The sequence below is a fragment of the Aegilops tauschii genome, chromosome 4, assembly GCF_002575655.3.
Source record: "Aegilops tauschii subsp. strangulata cultivar AL8/78 chromosome 4, Aet v6.0, whole genome shotgun sequence".
In the NCBI taxonomy this organism is placed as follows: domain Eukaryota; kingdom Viridiplantae; phylum Streptophyta; class Magnoliopsida; order Poales; family Poaceae; genus Aegilops; species Aegilops tauschii.
Genome location: NC_053038.3, coordinates 101,049,227 through 101,071,505, shown reverse-complemented (window position 1 = coordinate 101,071,505; position 22,279 = coordinate 101,049,227). Strand labels below are relative to the sequence as shown.

Below are 22,279 nucleotides of genomic sequence, written 5' to 3'. Positions count from 1 at the left end.
ATTGATCAAATCATTGATGCTACGGCGGGTTGCGAGCGCTTAAGTTTCTTGGATGCTTATTCTGGATATCATCAGATTAAAATGGCAGTTAAGGACCAGGAGAAGACGGCGTTCATCACTCCCTTTGGAGCCTTCTGCTATGTGTCTATGCCTTTTGGACTCAAGAGTGCACAGGCGACTTATCAGCGTTGCGTACAGAACTGTCTTCATAACCAGATTGGGCGCAATGTTCATGCCTATGTGGATGATATTGTGGTTAAGTCCAGGGAGAAGGAAACCTTGATAGATGATCTGAGGGAAACCTTTGATAATCTCCGGGTCTACAAGATGATGCTTAACCCGGCCAAGTGTGTTTTTGGTGTTCCTGCAGGCAAGCTCTTGGGTTTCTTGGTTTCTAACAGAGGCATTGAAGCTAACCCGGAGAAGATCAAGGCAATCACCTCCCTGGCTAAGCCGGCGTGTATAAACGACGTCCAGCGCCTGGCGGGTCGTATCGCTACTTTAAGCCAGTTTATAAGCCGTTTGGGTGAGAAGGCCATGCCATTATACCAGTTGATGAAGAAAACTGATGACTTTGTCTGGAATGATGCAGCTAATACTGCTTTTGAGGATTTGAAGAGGCAGCTGGCAGAGCCCCCAGTCCTTGCTGCTCCGGTTGACAAGGAGCCTTTATTTCTGTATGTAGCTGCTAACGCACTGGCCGTCAGTGTGGCTGTGGTGGTGGAGCGCAAGGAAGAGGGCAAGGAGCATCCGGTTCAGCGGCTGGTTTATTACGTCAGTGAAGTGCTCATCGAGTCCAAATAGCGGTATCCACATTGGCAGAAGCTTGTTTATGGTGTGTTCATGGCAAGCCAGAAGCTTAAGCATTACTTCCAAGGTCACCCTATCACTGTGGTTAGTTCTGCTCCCCTTGGAGATATCATCCAAAACAGAGAAGCTACAGGGAGAGTGGCTAAGTGGGCTATAGAGCTTGGGCCTCATGGTCTAAAATACGTACCACGCACTGCTATTAAATCTCAAGCTTTGGTGGATTTCATCAACGATTGGACAGAGCTACAAGTGCCCGAGGAAAAGCCGGATATTGGACTATTCATTTCGATGGGTCCAGGCAATTGGAGGGCTCGGGGGCTGGAGTTGTATTGGCTTCCCCTAAGGGTGACAAGTTTCATTATGTGCTATGGTTGATGTTTCCTTGCACTAACAATGCGGCTGAGTATGAGGCCTTGCTTCATGGTCTTCGGATGGCTAAAGAGATGAGCTTGAGCCGGGTAAGGTGCTTTGGCGACTCAGACTTGGTGGCTCACCAAGTATCAGGCAAGTGGGATTCCAAGGACCCTCTCATGGCGGCTTATCGCCGTGAAGTTGATGCCATTGCTGGACACTTTCAGGGTTACCAAGTAGAGCACATCGATCGCAGGAAGAACGAGGCGGCTGATGCATTAAGCCGGCTGGGCTCTCAGCGAAAACCGGTGCCGCCTAATACTTTCCTGGACGTCTTGCATAACCCTTCTGTTAAGGTACCTACAGAGGAAGATCTGGCTGTCCCTAACCCGGAGGCACAGTTGGTGGCGGCTCTCCACATCACCCCGGACTGGACGGTGCCATACTTGGCTTACATGACCCGGGGAGATTTGCCTGAGGATGAAACTTTGGCCAGACAAATAACCCGGCGGTCCAAGTCAATGGTTGTTATCAATGGCGAGCTGCATCGCCGCAGTGTTACGGGAGCGTTCCAGCGTTGTGTCTCCCCTGAGGAAGGTCAAGAGATCTTGCGAGAGATTCACGAAGGGGATTGTGGCCATCATGCCGGCTCAAAATCCCTTGTGGCCAAGGCTTTTCGTCATGGTTTTTATTGGCTGACGGCTCATGCTGATGCGGAGGACTTGGTCAGTAAATGTGATGGTTGCCAGAGGTTCTCGCGACGGGCTCATGTGCCGGCTCAGGAGCTGAGGATGATACCAATCACTTGGCCATTTGCGGTCTGGGGGCTTGATATGGTTGGGCCTTTTAAAAGGTCCAAGGACAAGAAGACCCACCTCTTGGTGGCAGTTGACAAATTCACAAAGTGGGTTGAAGCAGAGCCAGTTAGCAAGTGTGACGCAGCCACGGCGGTTCAGTTCATGAAAAGGGTGATATTTCGCTTTGGCTTTCCACACAGCATTATAACTGACAATGGTACCAATCTGTCCAAGGGCGCCATGGAGGAGTTTTGTCAACGAGAGCATATTCGACTTGATGTTTCATCAGTGGCTCACCCTCAATCCAATGGTCAAGCTGAGAGAGCTAATCAGGAGATTCTGAAAGGCATCAAGCCCCGGATTTTGGTCCTTTTGCAACGGACGCCGGGTTGTTGGGTGGAGGAGTTACCCTCCGTGTTATGGAGCATCAATACTGCTCCTAACAGGTCTACGGGTTTCACGCCTTTCTTCATGGTTTATGGAGCGGAAGCAGTCCTCCCCAGTGACATCCATCATGACTCGCCTCGAGTGACGGCTTATGTTGAGGCGGATAATGAACAGGCGTGCCAAGATGCTCTTGACTTGTTGGACGAACAGCGTGATGTGGCAGCAGCTCGATCAACGATTTACCAACAAGACCTGCGCCGTTATCACAGTCGCCGGGTTAAGTCCCGGGTCTTCCAGGAAGGTGATCTGGTGCTCCGGCTCATCCAAGATCAAACAGATGCGCACAAGCTATCCCCGCCTTGGGAAGGACCCTTTGTGGTCAGCAAGAACTTGCACAACGGGTCATATTACCTCATTGACATTTGGGAGCACAAAGATTCACGCAAGTCGGAGGAGGAGACCCGTCGGCCATGGAACATAGCTCAACTTCGGCCTTATTACACTTGAGCCACCGGATCTCATGATGTACATACTTCTATAAGCCATGTATATATTATGATAAGCAATAAAGCAGGACCTCTGTCCTTTTTTCTCTCCTCCAAAGGTAACTGTGTTGTTTCCATTACAAGATCACATGGTAACTTAGAGGTGGATCCGGCTTATGATCGTATTCGAATCTAGCCGTACGCAATATAGTCACTTGGGGGCTTCCTGTTCAAACATAGGTCGTATTCGAACCAAAGAGAACATAGCTGTCGATACCCATTCGATTGACAAAATGCCGAGCCCATTGGGGAGTTTTCTTTGATCATATTTGAATCATAGCTCAACCCCCTTTGGGAACCGACGTGGATCGTATTCGAATCAGCGTCGTTAAACAACTCTTAAGGTCATTTGGGGGCTTCCTGTTCAAACATGGGTCGTATTCGAACCAAAGAGAACATAGCTGTCGGTACCCTCTTGATCGGCATCGCCAAAACCACTGGGGGCTAAATGATTGCATTCGAATCTTAGCTTAACCCCTTTGGGACGGGTCTCGGGTCGTATTCGAACCGGAAGCCCCTAAGTTTTGATTTTCTGATTTACAACGAGTTCTTCTGGTTGTATCAACAAGTGTGCACGGCGGTTCTTGCTCCGCCGGCTTAAACTTTGATTCACAGTGCTAGTCGCACACAATCAGCGTTATCAAGACTGGTAAACCGGAGTTGAGGTACCAACATTATTATCCGGGTTATATAAACCGGAAGTGTACTTGAAGGCCTGTAAGTGTGTTATTACGGTTATATCAAGGACATAATTGAGGACCAGCCTTTCGTGACTTAGATTTATAGTCCGGGTTATATGTATCAGACTATGACTCTCAGTGCGGTAAGCCGCCTAGAGACTTGTGATTTATTTTTCTATGCAGGATAGTTAAGGACAACTATTTGAGCTTAAGGAAAATGAATGATCAATTATGACCCGGAGGAGGATAAGGAAGCAACTTCAATGGAATTAAGCATTCAGCATGTGCACGATGGCACGACAAAGTTAAAATGTTGGTCCTATTCTATTACAAGACTCCCCGAGTCCAAAAGGGTGAAGCATTGTTTAACAAGCTGCCTTAAAAAGTGAAGATGCCTGCCGGGTCGAAGCTTCCGGCTCATCCCTCTCCGTGCCTCCGGCTGTTCCTATGACCTGGAAGGTTGACGATTTCCAGTCAATGCCGCTCAGAGCTTCAAATTGAGCTTCCTCGTCAATTAACCCGGCTGGGTCAATTTCCGGGGCAAAGGTGTGCTTACGAATCGGCGGGACTAGGCTGATGGCTTCATAACGCGGAGTGGGGATCTTCTGATTCTCTGCATCGTAGCCCGGCTGGTACTTGGTCAGATCAGTGTCATTCCCAATCAGGGTGGCCACCGGGCGTACGATCTTCACACAGGCAGCGAAGTCCCTTTGGTCGAAAGGGGTGCCGTCTTCCTTCAAGCTGGGGTAACCAAGTGCAATGTCCGCCGGGTCTAGCTCCGGAAGGAAAGCCTTGGCCCGGCTCAGAGCAGCTATGGCTCCGGCTCTTGCAGAAGCCCGTCGCAGCTCTTGAACACACTGAGGAAGAACGGCCAGCTGGCGAAGTACTTCCGCCAGGTGAGTCGGAACCTCATTGGATAGGGCCACCACGGCCAAGGCGCGCTGTGACCCGGTGTAGAGTTGCTCCACCAGAGTGTACATGGCCTTCAACTTGGTTAGCACATTTTGGTTGAGGTTGGCGCTTCTTGGACCTGTTTAACAAAGTCAGATAAGCCGCTGGCAATGATGGGAGTTATGAGACATAAAAACTATAAACTTGTCAAAAGCTGGCGGAATTGACTTACCAAAGATTGCGGCGACCATCTGTGACACGTGGCGCTTTAAGCCGGAGAGCTCGGTGGTTCTCTCCGTCAGAGTCTTCTCCGCCTGTTCGGCCCGGCTTACAAGAGAAGCCTTCTCTTCGGCCCAAGTCTTCCTTTCAGCTTCAAACTTTTTCTTCAGCATCTCTTGAGCCGCAATGCTGGATTCAAATTTGGCGTTGGCCTTCCGGGTCTCAGTTTCCTGAGTCTTCAGGCGGTTCTTCAGATCAGAGATATCAGCCTCAAACTTCTTGCAAGCAGCCTGTACAATTTCCGGGTTATAGTATGAATAATTATCATGCAATTTTAAAGTCCCAAGCACTTTCCAAGCAAAGACACTTGGCACTTGGGGGCTAATGCATGTTGAAAGTTTCTGTCCACAAAATCACCGGTTCATGAGAGTAAGCCGGAAGATAAGTCTACAACATATTCTATCATAAGAAGTAGACTTGGGGGCTAGAGTATGGTAAAGATAACTATGCAGTAAGCAATAGAGTGGTACCTCAGACTTCTGCTGTATCTGATTCACCATGTCGATCTCCAAATCCCGGCTCTTGTGCACCTGACTGACATAGCCGGAGAGGATCTCTCCGATGCTCAAGTTAGTATAGTTGGTGAGGTCCAGATTGGCCCGGCGGCGCTCTAGCAACTCTTCCTTGGCGGAGTACTTGGCCAGCGCAGTGGGTCTCCCCGGCTCAACAAACTCCGTCCGGGTGATTACCACGTCCGGGTCATCGGCCGGCTAAGCCGGGCTGGAGGTCTCTGGATTAGCAGAAGTCTCTGTGTTTGGCTTGTCGGTTGGGGCGGTGGCTTCAGGAGCAGAGGCAACTGGCGGCTCTTGAGCTGAAACCTCCGGCTCAGTCACGACCAGCTCTTCGACCGGCTTATTCTTCTTTGCTCTTTTACTGAGCTTTGCTTGAGCACTGAAAGGACACAAGGTTAGTACAAAAGCATGAGTAAAGATAAGCACAACAAGAGATGATTATCATTACCCGGGTACGGTCTTGAAAGCTGGCAGGTTCGATTGCATAGAGTCGCCAGAGGAGGGTGAAGTTTCCTGATAATTCGAATCAGAAGAATTGAGCGGTTGACGTATAACACCCGCCAAAGGGTGAAAAGGATATAAGTTGGAGATAACCTCGGTCCGACGCTTCCTTGACGCTTCAGGTAAACCGGAGGAGAGGTCGGCATCCTTGTTGGTCCAGGTGTGCCGCCGGCTCTCATGAATAGGTTGCTTCAAAAGAAATTGAGGATCTTGATAAGCTAAAGGATGTGAAAATCTTACTTTCCGGGTTACTCTTCGGACTTTCAGCCTTGGTAAAGGCTCCGAGTCGGAGGAAAGTGTCATTACCTCTTCAATCACCGGGTTACTTGCTCCGGTGTCATCCTGCTGATGATCAGTATCAATAAGGTGGACAGAAATAAACAAGAAATACAATAAGAGTTTACAGGGTCAGAGGTTACCTCTAACTCGGAGCTGTCGCTTAGTTGGAGCAGCTCTGAAGCAGTAGGCCTGCTTCCCTTCTTGCGGGGAGCGGCTCTCCTGGCGGCTTTCTTAGCCTTCCTGGCCTTCTTGGCCGCCTCATGGTCATACTTGACCTTCCAGAATTTATCATCAGCCTGAAAAATACAATGAAGATTTCTTAAGGTTCAGATGAAAAAATATCTAAAGGAGAAAATAAGATGTGATGATCAGCGGCTTACCGTTGGGGCCGGGTTGGTCTAGCAGAAGGGGCTTAAGCCGGTCCTCCCGCAGTCTGCCAAGCTCTCATTCAAGAGGGCCTTGGTCATGTCTTCAGCAACGTCTTCAGGAAGATCGTTGCGGCTGTGTTGCAGGGGGTCATCTTTCCGGCCCGTGTAATCACACATTAAGCCGGGGCGGCGGCTCAAGGGGATCACCCGCCACGAGATCCAGACCCGGACCAGATCAATGCCATTTAGGCCATTTCTCAGGAGAGCCTTGATTTTGTTGATGGTGGGGATCAGAGGTTGGCGCTCTGCCTGAGTTAGCTTGTCTGATAGAGGGTGAGTTGGTTCCAGACGTGAGGAACGAAAGCCGGGCAGCGGGCTCTCGTCAGCCGGCGAAGTGTGCTGGCAGTAGAACCATGTCTGGTTCCAGTCCTTTGGGTGGCTTGGTGGCTCAGCATAAGGAAAGAGGCAGTCTCTCCGGCGTTGAATGGAGATTCCACCAAGTTCCAGGCTCGGTCCGTTGGCGCACTCATTCTGGCGGTTCAAATAGAATAGCTCTCTAAAGAGCAGAAGGCTGGGCTCCTCTCCAAGGTAGACTTCGCAGAATACTTGGAAGTTGCATATATTTGACACCGAATTGGGTCCTATGTCTTGTGGCCGCAAATCAAAGAAATTTAGCACATCTCTAAAGAACTTTGAGCCAGGCGGTGCGAAGCCCCGGCTCATGTGATCAGCAAAAATCACCACTTCACCATCCTTTGGTTGCGGTCTCTCCTCTGACGGGTCAGGGGCACGGTAAGACATGACATCCTTCTTGGGCAGGTAACCCGTCTTTACGAATTCAGCTAAGGTGTCGTTGGTGACGTTGGACCTCATCCAGTTGCACGTGATGGGTGCCTTGGGAGCTTTGGGAGGCATTGTGAAGGCTGAAGCCTATGATAGAAGGAAAATGTCCGGTTCAATTATAAGCCGGCAGACATTTACAGTTCAATGTTCAAAGTGGCGGCTTACGAAGGGGCCTAATGACATATGGTCAAGTACATCGGGTTATCTAAGCCGCTGGGAGTATTGAGAGTAATTCAAATTGTCTACAGCTTTATCATAAATGAGCCGGAGGATTTTACGGCGCGTGGTTTCTTTTGAGCTGGAAAATTTTACGGCGTGCGGCTTCTTTAAGCCGGAAATGTAAGCCGCCATGACTCAGCAGATGCAGTTTTTTGCTAAGTGTGGTGAAAACAGGTTTCACACATCGCAGTAACTAATTTGGATCAAAACGGTCGACTAAAGAGGAAAATTTCTAGACCTAAAACAGACGCAGAAGAAGTTCGCGGGTTCGAACGGAGCCTCTATGCAATAAAAGGGGATCTATGTACATTGGGAATGGAAGTGAAACAGCTACCGCAGCAGTTTTGTATAGTTTAAAGATCAAGGAAAGGTGGTAATAGTAAAATCTACCAAGGGATCGTGACGAACGGCGATGAACACGGGAAGAACAGGAAGGAACCCTAATGCAGATCTGTTCTACGGGGTAGCAAGGACTTACGGGTGCTGGAAAGATGCGGAGGTCGCCGCAGTTTCTCTGGTCACGTCAGGTTGATGCAGCGGCCGGAGGCGGGGAAGACTCGGAGACCCGCGGCGGCGGCGGCAGTGGAGCTCGAGCGGCAGCGCAGGGGCGACAGGAGGAAGAAGACAGAGGCGACGAGTGACCAGAGGCTGGGGGGCCGGGCTATTTATAAGGCGAGGCTCATAAGTGGGCGCGAGAAATGAGGAGGCCATGGCGTGGTTATCTCGCCATAAAAATGCCTCGATTTTTGGGACGACAGTTAAAGATAAGATCCGTTGCGGATATGGTGGAGTAAAAAATGGATTTAATGGAAGATGACATCACGGCGGATTACCCGGAATCCAGAAGATGACGTCACGGCGGGTTATGGCCTTCACACAATTGTAAGCCGGAGATTTTCTGTCGAAAGGATTGAAGATTGACATGAGCCGGCTCAAATCAATCTGGGGCCTAATGTTGAGGATATAAACCTTAGAGTCACCCGCCCAGAGGGGCCGGGTTACCCATAATGGTCATCACCTGAAGCCCGGCGTCAAGCTTGAAGACGGTGGGCCAAAGATGGGCTTAAGACCCGGCAATGGCTTAAGGCCCGTGGTTACAACCGTTATTATGGTAGAACTTGTAGTGTAAAGCAAGAATAGTTGAGAGTCCGAGCCGGACACTCTTATGAGCCGGCTGGGACTCTGAGAGCCGCTGGGCGTCAACCTCTCTATATAAAGGGACGACCCGGCGGCGGTTTAGGGACAAGTAAGATCTGATCGAGAGCCAGGCATAGCAATCAAGCTCCCTGCTCATCGAAACCCTAATCAATACCACCTCAACTGGACGTAGGCTTTTACCTTCACCGTAAGGGGCCGAACCAGCATAACCCTCATGTTCCTTGTCCCGCTTAACCCCTTTAAGCTTCCTAGTTGCGATGGCTCCACGACTAAGTCCTAGCTCAAGGACATCTGCCGTGACAATTCCATGACAGATCTGGTGGTTCTGGACTCTGTAGCGGCTGGATGAATATTTCATCGACGTGCCTAGGGTTTCTGGAATATTGGGGTATTTATAGAGCAAAGAGGCGGTCCGGGGGGCACCCGAGGTGGGCACAACCCACCAGGGCACGCTTGGGCCTCCTGGCGCGCCCTGGTGGGTTGTGCCCCCCTCGGGGGCACCCCCCAGGCACAGCCAGGGCCCGTTGTGTTCCTTCTGGACCATAAAAATTCTTCGTAAAGTTTCAGGGCATTTGGACTCCGTTTGATATTGATTTTCCGCGATGTAAAAAACATGGAAAAAACAACAACTGGAACTTGGCACTATGTCAATAGGTTAGTACCAAAAAATGCTATAAAATGACTATAAATGATTGTAAAACATCCAAGATTGATAATATAACAGCATGGAACAATAAAAAAATATAGATACATTGGAGACGTATCTGTCTCGTACCCGACAAACAATTTCTATATTTTGTTCTCCGCTAATAGCAACTCGAGAGTGATTCTTTGTTGCACTTTGAGGGATAATCATATGATCCAACTATGTTAGCATTGTTGAGAGGTTGCACTAGTGAAAGTACGAACCCTAGGCCTAGTTTTGAAGCATTGCAATACCGTTTTTGTGCCCGTTTACTATTTGCTACCTTGCTGTTTTTATTTATCCAGATTATAAAAATATATTTCTACCATCCATATTACACTTTTATCACCATCTCTTCGCCGAACTAGTGCACCTATACAATTTGCCATTGTATTGGGTGTGTTGGGGACACAAGAAAGTTCTTGTATTTGGTTGCAGGGTCGTTTGAGAGAGACCATCTTCATCCTACACCTCTCACAGATTGATAAACCTTAGGTCATCCACTTGAGGGAAAATTACTACTGTCCTACAAAACTCTGCGCTTGGAGGCCCAACACGTGTCTACAGGAATAAAGTTGTGTAGTAGACATCAATGTGCATCCAACTCGCTTGCTCACGAAGACCTAGGGAAATTTTGAGGAAGCCCATCATTGGAATATACAAGCCAAGTGCTATAACGAAAAATTACCACTAGAATATGAAAGTGATGTCATAGGAGACTCTCTATCATGAAGATCATAGTGCTACTTTGAAGCACAAGTGTGGCAAAAAAGATAGTAACATTATCCCTTCTCTCTTTTTCTCTCATTTTTTGTAACATCCCATATTTTCAATTTGGAATGTTATACATAGATCATCATTGCATATCATATTTTATTGCATTTTGACAAATCCTCGATAAATCCTAAGCAACTCAAGGACCCTCGGAGAGAGTTGGGGATTTTTCTCGAATTTTCATATTTGATTTTCATCAAATAATAAGACGAGGATTGTGGTTTTAATTATTTTCTCTCCGGAAAAATATTTCATTTTAAAATAAACGAGAGGAGAAAATATGACTTCTCCAAAACAATTGAAATACTGGAGGAAAAGTGTTAAAATCATTATTTGGAATTTATTTGGAATTTTTATTGCATTAAAAATATTGCATGTTTTCAAAATATTTATTTTGATTTAAAAAAATGTTCATCCTATTCTAGATTTTCTAACAAGACGGGGAAATTTATTTCATATTTTTCCGATTTTGATTTATTTTTCTACATATTATTTTCCGCGGAACTTATTTAAAAAAAACAAAAAATAAACGCCCGCGCGCCGCCTGGGCCAAAGGCCCAGCCGACGGCCCAACCGCCGCGCCCGTCTCCTTCCTGGAGACCGAACGCGCCACGGGACCGCCGCCCGAGTCCGGCCGCCGTACGCCGCCGCCTGTGCCCCCTTCCCCAAGCCTAGCACCCCCCTCCTATATATAGCCCCCCCTCTCTCTCTCTCCCTCAACCCGAGCTGCCGCCGCACTCATCAGCCGCCGCCGCCGCCCGCATCTCGCCGCGCCGCCGCCGCCGAAGCCGCCGCCCCTCGCCTCGCCGCACCCCCCGAGCCCCGAGCCCCGCGCCCGAGCCGGAGCCCCGCCGGAGCCCTCCCCGGAGTAGCCCGACGAGGTACTGCCCGACGCCGTTGACCTTTGCCGGTTTTCGTTTAAAAAAAAACCTAGATCGGTTTTTTCGGTTTTATTATTTTGCGAGCGTTCACCGAACCGTTCGTTTTAATGAATGCGTTCGTCGGTTTTCTCTGATTAACGAACGTCCGTTATTTAACCGTTCGACCGTTTTTCTTTTCGTCGGATTTTCTCGTTATTTTCTCAGATTCGATTTCTGATCGAATCTTCGATTCTGTTTAACTTCTCGCTCGTTTATCGGAATCAGGCGATTCCAGCGCCTAGAGTTTCGTCTCGAAATTCTCTTTCCTTTTAACCTACTCAAACAAGTTTTTGCTACAGTAAAATTTGACCTAGATCCAGATTAGCAAACGAAGTTTCTTTCTTTCGCCGTTTGACTTTCGTTGCTTCTTTCGAGTTGATTCTTTTTGCAAACCGGAGTTCTTAAGTTGAACTTTCTGGTTGGATCTTTCATTCGAGTTTTACCTGTGCATTAGATGAGTACTGATTGTATGCTTGTTTGTTTGCGATAGAGTACCCGGAGTGTGCCGCTTGTTACTTCGACTCGCTAGGTTTTGCGGATCATCAGCAAGGCAAGTAACACTTTGATCATACCCCGTTCATACCCAGTTTTATTGCATTAGATCTGTTTTCCTCAAACACTTGCATGATTAGGATCTAATTAAATTGTGGGAACTGGGAAGTAGTTGAGGTAGTACCTATTACCTGTTTTACTTTATCAAACCCTTGGGAGTTACTTCTACGTTGCTATTATATTGCCATGCTATGCTCATAGACGTGGATTGGGTTTGAGTGATATCCATGACAATTGTGAGATGTTTATTAACGGTTCAACTTAAGGTGGCAACTAAAACTCACATCTGGGTGGATTGAGGCACCTGGAGAACCCAGTGTTGTCTGTATGTATAAGGTCCGCCACCCAGGCTGAAAGGGATCATAAGATTATTCATGCTAGAAACTTCCGTGTGCAGCCACAAGCTATTATGGGCTCTAGCATAGCTGAGTAGGTTACAGGATCTCTTGAAGAGGTGGACTAGCAGATGTAGGGGAAAGTAGGTGTACCGGTCCATCCAGAGTAAAGAGTGATTGTTTCTGAAAGACTGTGTCTTGGTCATCCGTTTCTCAAACATCATGCAGTGCGAGAATCAAGCGGAGGCGATCGAGTCTTGTGGGGAAAAGTGCACAAACCTCTGCAGAGTGTATAAACTAATCATGGTTAGCCGTGTCCCCGGTTATGGACAACTTGAGTATCTAGTACCTGGATTATCATTTGAATCTCATCACCGTGATACTTATAATTAATTTTGTTGGGTTAATGATGATACTTAATTGGGATTGAGTTGGAGGTACCTTCTTAATGTTTCAACCACCATGATAGTTAAATAAAATTTATTCCTTTGAAGTAGGATAAAATTGGCTTTTCGCAAAAACTGTAACCATAGAGCTTTCCACCAACCATATATGCATATAGTATAGCATTATTATTGTTCATTGCTCTCTATGTGTTACTTTGCCAGCATATTCTATGTGCTGACCCGTTTTCGGGCTGCAACGTTTCATGTTGCAGACTTTTCAGACGACGAGTAAGGTGCCTTAGGTCGTGGTCTTATACTCAGTGATGTCGCTGGAGTGATGGACTCACTTATCTTCCAAGTCTTCCGCTGTTATCGTTGTTAGATGGCCTTAAGCCATGTTTATCATACTTAAACTCTTCGGAGTTATTCGATGTAATAAGTGTGTGATTGCTACTCTGTTATAAATCCTCCATTTGTACTGTGCGTGTCAGCATTACTGATCCAGGGATGACACTGGTGCACAGCAGCACAGGCCATTTGAGGTCTGGTCGCTACAAAGTTGGTATCAGAGCACACGCTGACTATAGGACACGACCACTAAGCTTAAGCCCTAGAAAACTTCTCTCTTATCATTTCTGACCCCTCTCCACTTTCTATTCTTTTAGGAATGGCGAATGCAAGGAGCAAGTTCATGTAACCGGATGAAGACACGCCGTTGGGTCGACACTTGAAGGAAGTCACCAAGTACTTGAACATAGGAATACCAAGCATCACCGGAACCTACAACGCCACATTACCTGAAGAGGAGAGCTGGAAGATTCAAGTTATCATTCCAGGAAGGACGTTTGTGCCAATTACGGAACCCATGAGATTGGTTTTCGAAGCACCAACTTGGAGTTTAGGGAAGAGCATGTCCGCACACATCGCCATGGGACGCATTGGAGAAGTCTATCACCAGGAACTTAAGGATACAATTTACCAAATTTGTGGACGTCGAGACGCGCAATGGGAGATGATCAAGACCAAGAAGGATGGATCAATTGCAGCTTTCATCCAGGAGCAGAACCAACATATCCGACGCCAGGAGAACCAGATGTGCACGGACAAGGAAGAACTGAAGAAGGCATTAACAAAGATCAAGGAACTCCAAGAAGAACTCAAGGCTACACGCGAAGATTACTTGGAGGAAATCAACGCACTAGTAGGGAAGATTGACGACCTGGAGAATAAGATTGGAGCATTCGTGGGAAATCCAGTGCCAAAAGCAGAAGTCGACGAATGCACTTGTCCGGATAACTACATCATCATCGACGACACCGACTCGGAACCAAGTGAAGACGAATGGATTGATGAAGCTGGAGCAGACATCATGGAGTCTTCAACGGATCAGAATTTCTAGTAGACCACCATATCAGTAGTAGTTTTCCCCCATTTAATAGTATAGTTCAAGCACTTTGTAACGCTAGTTAGATCGATTGTTTTGCCTTGTTTGGATTGATTGAGTGATATTGATTGAATTTGTCTCATGAGCATATGGGTAGTGTTTTCTCTCTAGACCTCATTCTATTCTTAACTCTCATCTTTTCTAAACCTATCAGATGCCTCCGAGACGCGACACCGGGTTTGTTTTTCCGCCAGAGATCACCCCGTTGATTCAGCAACAGAATGCCCTGATGCAAGTGTTAGTTCAGAACCAAGGCAACAACAACAACAACCCACCGCCACCACCACCTGTTGATCACTTAGCCCGTTTCTTAAGGCTAAACCCGCCGGTGTTTTCCAGTAGCACCAAGCCGATTGTTGCAGATGATTGGCTCCGCAAAGTTGGAAGGGAGTTGACCACTGCAGGATGCACAGATGCGGAAAGAGTGCGTTTTGCCGCACATCAGCTTGATGGACCTGCAGCATCATGGTGGGAGAATTATACAGCCACGCACCCTATTGACACTGTCACATGGGACCAGTTTCAGCAAGCTTTCCGTACAACTCATGTTTCAGCAGGAGCTATGGCTATGAAGAAGCGTGAGTTTCGCAACCTACGCCAAGGAGGACGCACCGTAGGCCAGTATGTGGAGGATTTCAGTAAATTAGCACGTTATGCACCAGATGACGTTGCTACAGATGCTGCCAAGCAGGAGAAATTTTTGGAAGGGCTGAATGATGAACTGAGTATGCAGTTGATGGTAGCAACCTTCAACAACTACCAGGAGCTGGTAGATAGAGCTCTCATGATTGAAGGGAAGCAACAGCAGATTGAAAACCGTAATAGGAAGTATGGACAAGGGAAGTACAATTCTGGAGCCCAGCAGAAGCCCCGTTTTACCCCGAAGCCGGGAGGACAGTTTCAGCATACCCATGGAGGAGGTAGTTCGCACAACCATAATGGCTCCAAGAATGGTAATGGGAATGGAGGAGGAAACGGACAGAACCGCACCAACCCATCTACCCCAACCAAGAGAGATCTAAGTCACATTACTTGTTTCAAGTGCCAGAAGACGGGACATTATGCTACTGATTGTCCCGAAGCCCAAAATGGAAATGGCAATGGAAGCTCTGGGAAGAAGCCGAACCCGTTCAACAAAGGACATGTGAACCACGTGAGCGTGGAGGAGGTTGAAGCTCAGCCTGATGCAGTAATAGGTAAGTTTTTGGTTAAGTCATTTACTGCAACCGTTCTTTTCGATACCGGTGCATCGCATTCATACATATCAAGGGGATTCGTAAACAAGTTTAAGATGTCCACTCAAGTTCTCAAAACCCCTATGTTAGTAACCTCGCCAGGAGCAGAGTACATGGCCACCCAAGGATGTTTTCAGATACCGTTGGCCATTGGTAGGCATGTTTTCCCCTCAGACCTCATTGTTTTGGAATCGCAAGGTTTGGATGTGATTTTGGGAATGGATTGGCTATCGTTGTATGGAGGAAACATCGATTGTGCCAGCAAGACGATTTTGCTTACCACCCCAGAAGGAAAAAGGATCAAGTATGTATCCCGGCATATGCCGAAGAGGACTCAAGTGAATTCCTTATCAGGAGTTGTACAGGAGGAAGTACCAGTGGTGAAGGATTATCCGGATGTATTTCCAGAAGAGTTGCCAGGCATGCCACCAGATAGAGACATTGAGTTTTTGATTGAACTTTTGCCAGGCACAGGGCCAATATCTAAGAGACCGTACAGGATGCCCGCAAAGGATTTGGAGGAAATTAAGAAGCAGATCAAGGAGTTACTGGATAAAGGCTATATTCGCCCAAGTTCGTCACCTTGGGGATCACCAGTACTTCTAGTGGAGAAGAAAGATGGATCGCTGAGGATGGTTGTTGATTACCGAGGATTGAATGAAGTGACCATCAAAAATAAGTACCCACTGCCGATGATCAATGATTTGTTTGACCGCTTGCAAGGAGCTAAAGTATTTTCCAAGATCGATCTACGATCAGGATACCATCAGTTCAAGATTCGAGAGCAGGATATACCCAAGACGGCATTTACCACCAGATATGGATTGTATGAGTATACCGTTATGTCATTTGGACTGACTAACGCACCTGCCTATTTCATGAACCTGATGAACAAAGTGTTTATGGAGTTTTTGGATAAGTTCGTCGTGCTGTTCATTGATGATATTTTAATCTTTTCCAAGGATGAAGAAGAGCATGAGGAGCATTTACGATTGGTACTTGGGAAGCTCAGAGAACATCAGTTATACGCCAAGTTCAGCAAATGTGAGTTTTGGTTGAAGGAAGTTGGATTCCTTGGACATGTTATTTCTGGAGAAGGAATAGCAGTAGACCCTGCCAAGGTTGACACAGTGACAAGTTGGGAATCACCCGCGACAGCTGGAGAAATCCGGAGTTTTCTTGGACTTGCAGGATACTACCGGAGATTCATCGAGAATTTCTCAAGGATTGCTAAGCCCATGACAGAGCTATTGAAGAAGGACGCCAAATTCAATTGGACTGAGGAATGTGAAGCTAGTTTCCAAGAGTTGAAGAAACGATTGGTTACCTCACCAGTGTTGATTCTGCCAGATCAACGCAAGGACTATGAAGTTTATTGCGACGCTTCTCGTCGAGGACTTGGAGCAGTGCTTATGCAGGAAGGAAGAGTTGTGTCGTATGCTTCACGACAACTTAAACCCCATGAGAAGAATTATGCTACGCATGATTTGGAATTAGCAGCCGTGGTGCATGCATTGAAGACATGGAGACATTTTCTCATCGGAAATCATTGTGAAGTGTACACGGATCACAAGAGTTTGAAGTACATTTTCACGCAGAAGGAGTTAAATCTCAGACAGAGAAGATGGTTGGAGCTCATTAAAGATTATGATTTGAGATTGCATTATCACCCCGGAAAGGCTAACGTAGTAGCAGACGCGTTGAGCCGCAAGAGTCATGTCAACACCCTCATGACAGGAGAGTTACCTCAGGAGTTAGCCGAGGACCTTCGCAAGCTATGTTTGGAGATAGTCCCAAGAGGCTATTTAGCGACATTGGAGATTCAGTCTACCTTGATGGAAAGGATCAGGGAAGCTCAGAAGACAAACAAGGAGATTGAAGAGATAAAAGAGAAGATGAGCAAAGGAAAAGCCAAGGGATTTCGTGAGGATGAGCACGATACCTTATGGTTCGAGGACCGTGTATATGTGCCAAATGATCCGGAGATCAGGAAGTTGATTTTGCAAGAAGCCCATGATTCACCATACTCGATTCACCCAGGGAATACCAAGATGTATTTGGATTTGAAGAATACTTTCTGGTGGACCGGAATGAAGAAGGATATTGCGGAGTATGTAGCAGTTTGTGATGTATGTCAGAGAGTGAAGGCAGAGCATCAGAAGCCAGCAGGATTGCTACAGCCATTGCCGATACCCGAATGGAAGTGGGATAAAATAGGCATGGATTTTATCACAGGATTACCCAGGACTCGTTCAGGCTATGACTCAATATGGGTTGTAATCGACCGTTTGACGAAAGTGGCTCATTTCATTCCAGTGAAGACCACTTACACCAGTGCTAAGTTGGCAAAGATATACATGATCAGGATAGTATGTTGCATGGAGTTCCAAGGACCATTGTATCAGACAGAGGAACCCAATTTACCTCGAAGTTTTGGAAGCAGTTACATGAAATATTGGGAACCAGGCTGGAATTTAGTACAGCATTTCACCCACAGACAGATGGACAGACCGAGAGAGTCAACCAGATTTTGGAGGACATGTTGAGAGCTTGTGCACTAGATTATGGATCTAGTTGGGACGACAATTTGCCATATGCGGAGTTTTCTTATAACAACAGTTACCAAACCAGTTTGAAGATGGCCCCTTTCGAAGCCTTGTATGGAAGGAGGTGTAGAACACCGTTGTTGTGGGACGAAGTTGGAGACCGTCAGTTGTTTGGACCAGATTTGATTAAGGAGTCTGAACAGAAAGTGAGGATGATTCGCGATAGGCTCAAGGTAGCCCAGTCCAGACAGAAGAGTTATGCTGATTCTAAACGAAAGGAGACAGTTCACGAAGTCGGAGACAGAGTGTATCTTCGAGTATCACCCCTTCGAGGAGTGAAGCGCTTTGGGGTTAAGGGAAAGTTAGCGCCCCGTTTTATCGGACCATATAGAGTGTTGGATCGTATGGGAGAAGTTGCATACAAGTTGGAATTGCCCGAAGGATTGTCTGGAGTACATGATGTATTTCATGTTTCGCAATTGAAGAAGTGCCACGCAGAGATGGCTAAGATACCACTGAGAGACACTGTGCCACTGGAAGTGATTCAGCTGGAAAGTGATTTGACCTATGAGGAGAAACCAGTTAAGATTCTCGAGTATGCCAGCCGAGTTACCCGCAGGAAGGTTATCAAGTTTTGCAAAGTTCAGTGGAGCCACCACACAGAAGATGAAGCCACCTGGGAGCGAGAGGAAGATCTACGGAAAGACCACTCCCACCTGTTTTCTAGCCAACCCGAATCTCGAGGGCGAGATTCATCTTAAGGGGGGTAGGTTTGTAACATCCCAAATTTTCAATTTGGAATGTTATACATAGATCATCATTGCATATCATGTTTTATTGCATTTTGACAAATCCTCGATAAATCCTAAGCAACTCAAAGACCCTCGGAGAGAGTTGGGGATTTTTCTCGCATTTTCATATTTGATTTTCATCAAATAATAAGACGAGGATTATGGTTTTAATTATTTTCTCTCTGGAAAAATATTTCATTTTAAAATAAACGAGAGGAGAAAATATGACTTCTCCAAAACAATTGAAATACTGGAGGAAAAGTGTTAAAATCATTATTTGGAATTTATTTGCAATTTTTATTGCATTAAAAATATTGCATGTTTTCAAAATATTTATTTTGATTTAAAAAAAATGTTCATCCTATTCTAGATTTTCTAACTAGACGGGGAAATTTTATTTCATATTTTTCCGATTTTTATTTATTTTTCTACATATTATTTTCCGCGGAACTTATTTAAAAAAAACAAACGCCCGCGCGCCGACTGGGCCAAAGGCCCAGCCGACGGCCCAACCCCCGCGCCCGTCTCCTTCCTGGAGACCGAACGCGCCACGGGACCGCCGCCCGAGTCCGGCCGCCGTACGTCACCGCCGGTGCCCCCTTCCCCAAGCCTAGCACCCCCCCTCCTATATATAGCCCCCCTCTCTCTCTCCCTCAACCCGAGCCGCCGCCGCCGCACTCATCAGCCGCCGCCGCCGCCGTAGCCCGCGCCGCCGCCGCCGAAGCCGCCGCCCCTCGCCTCGCCGCACCCCCCGCGCCCCGAGCCCCGCGCCCGAGCCGGCGCCCCGCCGGAGCCCTCGCCGGAGTAGCCCGACGAGGTACTGCCCGACGCCGTTGACCTTTGCCGGTTTTCGTTTTATAAAAAAACCTAGATCAGTTTTTTTCGGTTTTATTATTTTGCGAGCGTTCACCGAACCGTTCGTTTTAACGAACGCGTTCGTCGGTTTTCTCTGATTAACGAACGTCCGTTATTTAACCGTTCGACCGTTTTTCTTTTCGTCGGATTTTCTCGTTATTTTCTCAGATTCGATTTCTGATCGAATCTTCGATTCTGTTTAACTTCTCGCTCGTTTATCGGAATCAGGCGATTCAAGCGCCTAGAGTTTCGTCTCGAAATTATCTTTCCGTTTAACCTACTCAAACAAGTTTTTTCTACAGTAAACTTTGACCTAAATCCAGATTAGCAAACGAACTTTCTTTCTTTCGCCGTTTGACTTTCGTTGCTTCTTTCGAGTTGATTCTTTTTGCAAACCGGAGTTCTTAAGTTGAACTTTCTGGTTGGATCTTCCATTCGAGTTTTACCTGTGCATTAGATGAGTACTGATTGTATGCTTGTTTGTTTGCGATAGAGTACCCGGAGTGTGCCGCTTGTTACTTCGACTCGCTAGGTTTTGCGGATCATCAGCAAGGCAAGTAACACTTTGATCATACCCCGTTCATACCCAGTTTTATTGCATTAGATCTGTTTTCCTCAAACACTTGCATGATTAGGATCTAATTAAATTGTGGGAACTGGGAAGTAGTTGAGGTAGTACCTATTACCTGTTTTACTTTATCAAACCCTTGGGAGTTACTTCTACGTTGCTATTATATTGCCATGCTATGCTCATAGACGTGGATTGGGTTTGAGTGATATCCATGACAGTTGTGAGATGTTTATTAATGGTTCAACTTAAGGTGGCAACTAAAACTCACATCTGGGTGGATTGAGGCACCTGGAGAACCCAGTGTTGTCTGTATGGATAAGGTCCGCCACCCAGGCTCAAAGGGATCATAAGATTATTCATGCTAGAAACTTCCGTGTGCAGCCACAAGCTATTATGGGCTCTAGCATAGCTGAGTAGGTTACAGGATCTCTTAAAGAGGTGGACTAGCAGATGTAGGGGAAAGTAGGTGTACCGGTCCATCCAGAGTAAAGAGTGATTGTTTCTGAAAGACTGTGTCTCGGTCATCCGTTTCTCAAACATCATGCAGTGCGAGAATCAAGCGGAGGCGATCGAGTCTTGTGGGGAAAAGTGCACAAACCTCTGCAGAGTGTATAAACTAATCATGGTTAGCCGTGTCCCCGGTTATGGACAACTTGAGTATCTAGTACCTGGATTATCATTTGAATCTCATCACCGTGATACTTATAATTAATTTTGTTGGGTTAATGATGATACTTAATTGGGATTGAGTTGGAGGTACCTTCTCAATGTTTCAACCACCATGATAGTTAAATAAAATTTATTCCTTTGAAGTAGGATAAAATTGGCTTTTCGCAAAAACTGTAACCATAGAGCTTTCCACCAGCCATATATGCATATAGTATAGCATTATTATTGTTCATTGCTCTCTATGTGTTACTTTGCCAGCATATTCTATGTGCTGACCCGTTTTCGGGCTGCAACGTTTCATGTTGCAGACTTTTCAGACGACGAGTAAGGTGCCTTAGGTCGTGGTCTTATACTCAGTGATGCCGCTGGAGTGATGGACTCACTTATCTTCCAAGTCTTCCGCTGTTATCGTTGTTAGATGGCCTTAAGCCATGTTTATCATACTTAAACTCTTCGGAGTTATTCGATGTAATAAGTGTGTGATTGCTACTCTGTTATAAATCCTCCATTTGTACTGTGCGTGTCAGCATTACTGATCCAGGGATGACACTGGTGCACAGCAGCACAGGCCATTTGAGGTCTGGTCGCTACATTTTTTCTTTTCTTTTTTATTTTCTTTTTTTTATTTGGGCCTTCTCTCATTTTTTGGCCTCTTTTTTCGTCCAGAGTCTCATCCCGACTTGTGGGGGAATCATAGTCTCCATCATCCTTTCCTCACATAGGACAATGCTCTAATAATGAAGATCATCACACTTTTATTTACTTACAACTCAAGAATTACAACTCGATACTTAGAACAAAATATGACTCTATGTAGATGCCTTCGGCGGTGTAGCGGGATGTGCAATGAACCAAGAGTGACATGTATGAAAAATTATGAATGGTGGCCTTGCCACAAATACGATGTTAACTACATGATCATGCAAGGCAATATGACAATGATGAAGCGTGTCATAATAAACGGAACGGTGGAAAGTTGCATGGCAATATATCTCGGAATGGCTATGGAAATGCCATAATAGGTAGGTATTGTGGCTGTTTTGAGGAAGGTATATGGTGGGTGTATGGTACCGGCGAAAGTTGCGCAGTACTAGAGAGGCTAGCAATGGCGGAAAGGTGAGAGTGCGTATAATCGATGGACTCAACATTAGTCATAAAGAACTCACATACTTATTGCAAATATCTATTTGTCATCGAAACAAAGTACTACACGCAAGCTCCTAGGGGGATAGATTGGTAGGAAAAGACCATCGCTCGTCCCCGACCGCCACTCATAAGGAAGACAATCAAAAAATAAATCATGCTCCGACTTCATCACATAATGGTTCACCATACGTTCATGCTACGGGACTCACAAACTTTAACACAAGTATTTCTCAAATTCACAACTACTTACGAGCATGACTCTAATATCACCATCTTCATATCTCAAAACAATCATAAGGAATCAAACTTCTCATAGTATTCAATGCACTTTATATGAAAGTTTTTATTATATCCCTCTTGGATGCCTATCATATTAGGACTAATTTTATAACCAAAGCAAATTACCATGCTGTTTAGAGACTCTCAAAATAATATAAGTGAAGTATGAGAGTTCATCAATTTCTATAAAATAAAACCACCGATGTGCTCTAAAAAGAAATAAGTGAAGCACTAGAGAAAGTTTGCCTAGCTCAAAAGATATAAGTGAAGCACATAGAGCATTCTAATCAATCACGATTCATGCGTGTCTCTCTCAAAAGGTGTGTACAACAAGGATGGTTGTGGCAAACTAAAAAGCAAAGACTCAAATCATACAAGACGCTCCAAGCAAAACACATATCATGTGGTGAATAAAAATATAGCCTCAAGTAAAGTTACCGATAGATGAAGACGAAAGATTAGGCCTTTTTC

At 46.2% G+C, this 22,279-nt stretch overlaps 1 pseudogene; it reads left to right on the top strand.

Annotated features, from left to right (window-relative positions):
- LOC120963281 (uncharacterized) overlaps positions 1-804 on the top strand; it is a 75,309-nt pseudogene extending 74,505 nt beyond the window's left edge.
- The last annotated feature ends 21,475 nt before the right edge of the window (positions 805-22,279 follow it).